Raw genomic sequence first — 6,964 nt, 5'->3', positions numbered from 1 at the left:
AATTATAGCATATGCAACTGCTAGGGCCCTTAATATCTTAGCTAAACAACAAACAAACATGCACAATGCTAGTTGCCAAAGTTGTTTAACCTTAGACCATTTGCATGCTTCTGAAGGGGATGTTTCTGCAAAGTTCATTCTGAGTAACTGTTCCTGAAATAGATAAGGAAAAAGTCATTTAAAAAACAGTGATGGAATAAAAGAGGTTGTTCATATTCTGGTCCAGATTTGGAATAACTGGAATCCAGATAAATAATTTGAGGGATGTTTAATCTTTCCTGCACCTCTGGAATGAAACCAACTTTAGTCACAATGAATGATCTATTTGACATGATCTTGATTTCAGTTTATAATATTTTAATGAGAATTTTTATATGTAATTTCATCAGGGAGATTGGCTTGTAATTTTCTGGTTTTAGTTATATCCTTATCTGGTTTTGGTACTAGGGTAATTACTGACTTTACAGAGATCTTGAAAGCCTTTATTCCTTTCCTGTTTTGGAGAATAGTTTGAGAAGTGTTGGTGTTAGTTCTTTGAAGTTTTGGTAGAATTCTTCAGTGAATTCAGCTGATATTGGGTTTCTTTTAGATGGGGGCCTTTTAAATTAGTACTTTAACCATGTTGCTGCATATAGCTTTTTTTAAACATTTTTTTTTCATATTGGTTAATTTTTTGTGCATCCAGTGCATCGAGAAATCCATCATTTCTTTAAAATTTCCAGTTTAGTGGAGTTTGTGTGTTTAAGGTGCATCCCTATGATTTTCTGGATCTCATTGGCATCTGTTGTCACTTCTCCCTTTTTATTTATAATTTTATTCATTTGGCTCTTCTTTCTCCTACTATTGCTCAGTTTGGCCAGGAGTTTGCCAATCTCTTCAAAGAAACAACTCTTCTTTGGCATTTGTTTGTTTGACCAGAGCATTAACCCCACTCTGAGTAAACCTATCAACATTTGCTCACTGTTGACTGAGTTTTTTGTCCTGCCTGCTTTTTACAGTCGTTAAGTCACAAAGAAATCACATAGAGGTCTACATTAGTTATAAACTGATTAGCCTAGTATCTCAGACTTTTTATTAACTCTTACAACTTACATTATCCCATTATTTTTATTTATATTAGCCACATGGCCAGTACCTTTTTTAGCTAAGCAATCACATCTTGTTTCTTTTTTGGTGGGCTCACAACTGCCAGCCAGGAGTTAATGTAAACAATGTATAAGTATCTTGATCAGAGGTAGAAATGTACACAGCAATATAGTAAATATATATATATATATACCAATACAATCTATATCAATACATAAAAAATGTTTTAAACAGAGGTAGAAGCATACTCGCATACAATATTTAATATAATTTAACTTTGTATCAATATACAAGAATCAATACCAATATAATTGTCTAAAAACAATAACCACAAATACCAATCTATTATCCCATCACCAATTATCTCTCTTTTTTTTAAGAACACCCCTGAGCCTATAAAATATCTCCCCCCATCCCTCAACCACATACCACTTATAACCAACCCCTAAATGATGTCCCTAAACCTGAAGGCAAACTCTGCTGGGAGAGGAGACATTTTCCTCTAAAATTGCTTCCAGCTGTCAAGGAGGCAGAGGCATGAGCTGGGGGTTGAAGAGGTGGCTGCGAATCTGATGCAAGCGCGCAGGCCGGCTGGAGGGGAGCTGACGACAGGGTGCACGGAACAGGGGCGCGCAAAGATGCTGCCGCTTGCTGTCCAGATCTGAGGCATGAGCCAAGGACACAGCACCAAGTGCGCCTGTGGGCTGGAGCGCTGGCACAAGCCCTGCCGGGGGCGCTTAGGTGCTCTTAGATCCCATCGCTCTCTGCTGGGAAGCGGGGGAGAGCGGCGCGCGGCGGAGACGCTAGGTGGTGTGGGTATCTATGTCCAAATGAACGCAGCGCAGCCCCAACTGGCCAGAGCCTTAAAGGGCTCGAAAAAGCTCCACGTGGTCGGGCGCCAGCTCACTCATAATCACACAACATTTTAAGTTCCCATCCTTGGGCATAACTATAGTTAATCACAGGAACATTCTAGCCCTAGTATTTATCTGTTCCTTTTCTAAGTGTTTGAGTGAAGTCTACTAACCATCAGTAAGCTGAAATAGTCAGGTAACGGCCTTCATCGTGGTCTTTGGATGCTAAAATTTTTAATGAGGAACAAGCAGGTGATCAGTTTGCTTCACAGTTATCTAGAGAGCTGGGCCAGTAATTTTTCTGCCTATTTCTGTTCTTAGGTGGATAAATAGGAAATAAATACTACAACTGGGTCATGAACTTCATAACCAAGATCTGAATTGTGATGAGATGCAAATGGACTTTACCGAGTTAGTCTTGACTCATTTGGTAGTCCGTCACCCACAACCGATACTCAGAGCTCCTCTGACATTCAGTATTGCTTGTTGGTAATCCAGCATTAGTCACCACAAAGACAAACTGAAGAACTTGGGCAACGCTCCACTAAATGCAGTCTAACCTTAGGGGTCATTCAGAATTGCTCCTAGCCACATGTCTGCTGCTCCAACACTGAGGAAATTCAACCTCAAATATGGGCCTGGGGTAGGAGAGCCTTGGGATCACTGAGAATACATTTAAGTTCCTCAGTTTGAAGAACATCCCATTGAAACTCAGTTTCTTAACTGAATTTATATTAAAACCGTTGAAAATAAGCAAGGATTAGTAGTTTTCTACCATTATCTGTGGGAATAAATTGGAAGGCCTCAGTAGATGAATGAAACCTTGGGGAGTATGAAGTACTGTTTTATATACATATGAATCTATGAGAATGCTTAATTTAGAAGTTAGACACAGTAAGATATTTAGTAATAATAATAAAATTAAAGAAAATATAACAATATACTGAAATAAATACTATTTAAAACTTAGGGTTCTTATTTTTTAATTCCTAAAATTTGCAACTTAATATATTTGGACCATTATTGACTATGAGTAAATGAGATTATGAAAAGAAAAAAATGGAGGATAAGGACAGTCTATTGCATTATTTTGTTGGTGTAGGATGTGTTGCTTTCATTGGTTGAATAAAGAGACTGCCTTGGCCTTTTGATAGGACAGAACCTTAGGTAGGCGGGAAAGACAGAACTGGATGCTGGGAAGAAGAGCAGAGTCCATCAGACGCCATGAATCTCTGGCCTGAGACGGATGTAGGTTAGGATCTTTCCCAGTAAGCCACAACCTCGTGGTGAACACAGATTAATAGAAATGGGTTAGATCAGGATGTGAGAGTTGGCCAAGAAGAGGCTAGATATAATTAATGGACCAGGCAGTAATTTAATTAATACAGTTTCTGTGTAATTATTTCAGGGTTTAAGCTAGCTGGGCGGCCAGGACCAAAAGCAGGCCCGCTCCTCACTACAACATTTTGTTATAAAAGACATGTTTTAAAAGTGAAAGTTTGGCTGAGCTATAGCTCAGTGGTAAGCACTCACTGCTCAGTCAGTTCGGGACAGTCCCCAGCACCCACATCAAGATACTCCAGCCCTAGGGGAATGTGGCTCTCTTCTGACCTCTGTGGGCACTTGCATGCTTGTGTTATTGTGTAGCAGTTTCTTCAAAGATTAAAACCTTCTATTTTTGAGGGACACTCAAGACAGAAGATGTGAAAGAGGAGGTGATACAACTAGCTATGTTAGGAAACAATGTTTATAGAGAGTGAGAGAGCAAAATGTTCTCTAAGTGGAGGTAGAATGCTCTATCCTGAAGAGAAGTTCTTTAAACTAAGGAAGTAAACAAGCTAAAATAGCTTCAGGAGGTCCCTGATATTGACCAGGTTCTCTATGCTCCTCCCTCCTCAAGCTGATAGATAGATAGATAGATAGATAGATAGATAGATAGATAATAGATAGGTAGATAGATAGATAATAGATAGATAGATAGATAATAGATAGATAGATAGATAGATAGATAGATAGATATTATATAGAGATATAGATACACCACATACACACACACACACACACACACTAAGGACTGTTGAAACCAAATGAACACACAGCCTGGAAGAAGCAGACAGTAGTCAAAGTTTCCTGGAAAAGGTACAGATCAATGGAACTATATGCAATGGGCATTCTTTAACCTCTTAAGATGCCCACAGGTTGTGCTGTGTGCTCCAGGGGTTTCTAGCTTTCATGTGCCACTCATGCTGGGGTGGGCTTTTGGCAAGGCAGCTGTCTTTGACTTATATGTGCACCTATATGTAACTCCTCATCCACATTCCTGTAAGTAACCCAAATAAGGTTGCTTGAATTACCAAGTTGGAGTTTGGTGGTAGCTGCACTTTGGTCTGTGTACTGTTTCCTATCTGGAATGAGTTCACATTTCTCATGTGTCTCAAAATAGTGGTACACATCCATACACTCAGGCGCACATATATACACATTAATCAAAATAAATAAATAGCACGGGCATTGCCTTGGCTAATGGGCACATGAGTGGGGTAGCCTGGAGTCTCCCTACACCAGCTGGGTGTGTCCCTCAACTGGGGAGGAGACAGCAGCCGCAGCACTGCTGCAAGCCCCTACTGCCCTGCCCCCTCCCTCTGTTGGCGCCCGGTGGCCTCCTGGGACCAGCCCTGGGGCTGCTGGTGGTGCTGGCACTAGCTCTGCTGGATAAGCCCATGGGGCACAAGGACCGTGTGGTGCTGCTAGACGGAGCTGGGCAAGCGGCAGCCTCCTGGACAATCAGAGCTGCCAGTATGATCACAAGGCCTGCCTCGGAAAGCAGGCCACCAAGACTTTCGATTAGCTAAGCCCGGAAGAGAGCAAAGAGGGGTTGCGAAAAATTGTTGATCAAGTTGACAGTGATGGAAATGGGTTTGTCACCACTGAGGAACTGAACGTTTGAATCAACCAGGTCCAAAAAAGATGCACCTATTGTAATGTCGCTAAAGTCTGGAAGGATTATGATACAGACAGAGACAAAAAGATTTCCTGGGAAGAATATAAGCAGGGTGCCTGTTGGAGAAGGCCCACTTGTTTGTTCCTGGCTGCCTGGCTAGCTTAGATAGGAAATAGCCACACAGAAACTGTATTCATTAAATCTTTGCTTGGCCTATTAGCTCTAACTTCTTATTGGCTAACTCCTACATCTTAATTTAACCCATCCCCATTAATCTGTATATCACCACAAGGTCATGGCCTACTAGCAAAGTTTCAGCTCGTCTATCTCCAGAGGCAGCAGCGGCTCCATGGTGTGCCCTTGACTATGCCTTTCTTTCTCCCAACAGTCAGTTCCATCTTCCCCACCTACCTAAGTTCTATCAACAGGTCAAGGCAGTTTCTTTATTTATTAATGGTAATCATAGCATACAGAGGGGGCTTCCACATCAACTACCTAGGAAACTCTGCTGAGGGCCACCATCATACTTTTAAAAAGATACTGCCACAGGCAGATCTCTGTGAGTTCGAAGCCAACTTGTTCTACAAGAGCTAGTTCCAGAACAGGCTCCAAAGCTACAGAGAAATCATGTCTCGAAAAAAATAAAATAAAATAAAAAATTAAAATTAAAAAAAAAGATACTGCCGCATGATGAGAAAAGATTTAAGGCTTCAAATCAGGACAGTGACCTGACAGCTACTCTGAAGGAGTTCACTTCCTGTCTGCACCCAGAGGAGTTTGAACATAAACAGGGGATTGTAGTTCTGGAAATGCTAGCGGGCATTGAGAAGAACGGGGATGGTTTTCCGGACCAGAAAGCGTATATGGCAGACATTTTTTCCCACAAAGACAACAGTCCTGAGCCAAACTGAGTTGTGTCCTAATGGGAATAGTTCAATGATTTCTGAGATCAGCACAAGGATGAAAAAGCTAGACAAGGTTGAGATTTGCCACTGGATCCTGCCTCAGGACAATGACCGCCACAGCCTGGCACCTGGTTTACAAGGCAGACAAAAGCAAGAATGAGATGCTAACCAAGGAGGAGATTTTAGACAAGTAGAGCATGTTTGTAGGAAGCCACACTACCAATTATGGGGAACTTCTCACAAAAACTCACAATGGATTTTCAAAAATGCTCATCGTAATGTTGCTGACTGATTAGGGGCATCCTTCAGGTAGTCTGTATGATTGCTACACTTGTCAAGTGTATAGCAGCTGTGTCTTTAAACAGTGAGATTATACCTCAAATTAAGGTAGAAATTAGTTTTCTGAAGCTGGGCAGTGGTGGCTCACACCAGGACAGGCTCCAAAACTGCAAGAGAAACCCTGTCTCGAAAAAAAAAAAGGGCGGGGAAATTAGTTTTCTGGTGTGGGAGGTCCTTCTGTCTATGTGTTGCTTTTATTTGTTAATGAATAAAGAACTGCTTTGAGCCTATGGCAGGGAAGAACAGAACTAGGCAGGAAAAGCTAGGCTGTATGCTGGGAAAACGAGGGCAGAGTCAGAGAGAAGCCATGGAGCTGCTGGAAATAGTCACTGGGAACTTTAGCTGGCAAGCCATGACCACGTGGCAATACACAGATTAATAGAAATGGGTTAAATTAAGATGTAAGAGTTAGCCAATAAGAAGCTAGAGCTAATGGGCCAAGCAGTGATTTAATTAATACAGTTTCTGTGTGATTATTTTGGGTCTAAGCTAGCCAGGTGGCTGGGAACCAACAAGCAGCCCTTCTCCTACAGTTTTCACTCCACATTTACTGGAAAATAGATATCACTATTTCTTCCAGTAGCATTTTTCCTCAGGCAGTTAAAATCTTGGCAAATTGCAGTTCTCTGAGGGGATTCATTGCTACGACGTGACTTTCTAGTCCCCCTTCCTCCACTTAAGCTGAAAGGAAAGAGGAGGTAAGGGTGAACATATTCTGTTACTGGATGGGGACACACTGTACACAGTAACTGCTATATATTTGAACTATTAGATTTTGGGTTTGTTTGGTTTTTTTTTTTTTTTTTTAGTTTCCACTGTTAAACAGTGGTGAAGAAAAA

At 41.3% G+C, this 6,964-nt stretch overlaps 1 pseudogene; it reads left to right on the top strand.

The window, feature by feature from the left end:
* Window positions 1–4,471: 4,471 nt before the first annotated feature.
* Window positions 4,472–6,082, top strand: LOC121443124 (annotated as a pseudogene).
* Window positions 6,083–6,964: the final 882 nt, after the last annotated feature.

This window comes from Microtus oregoni, unplaced genomic scaffold (genome assembly GCF_018167655.1).
Source record: "Microtus oregoni isolate MIOR12 unplaced genomic scaffold, Mior012 000100F_ref0000014, whole genome shotgun sequence".
NCBI lineage: Eukaryota > Metazoa > Chordata > Mammalia > Rodentia > Cricetidae > Microtus > Microtus oregoni.
This window is presented reverse-complemented; position numbering and strand designations above follow the sequence as displayed.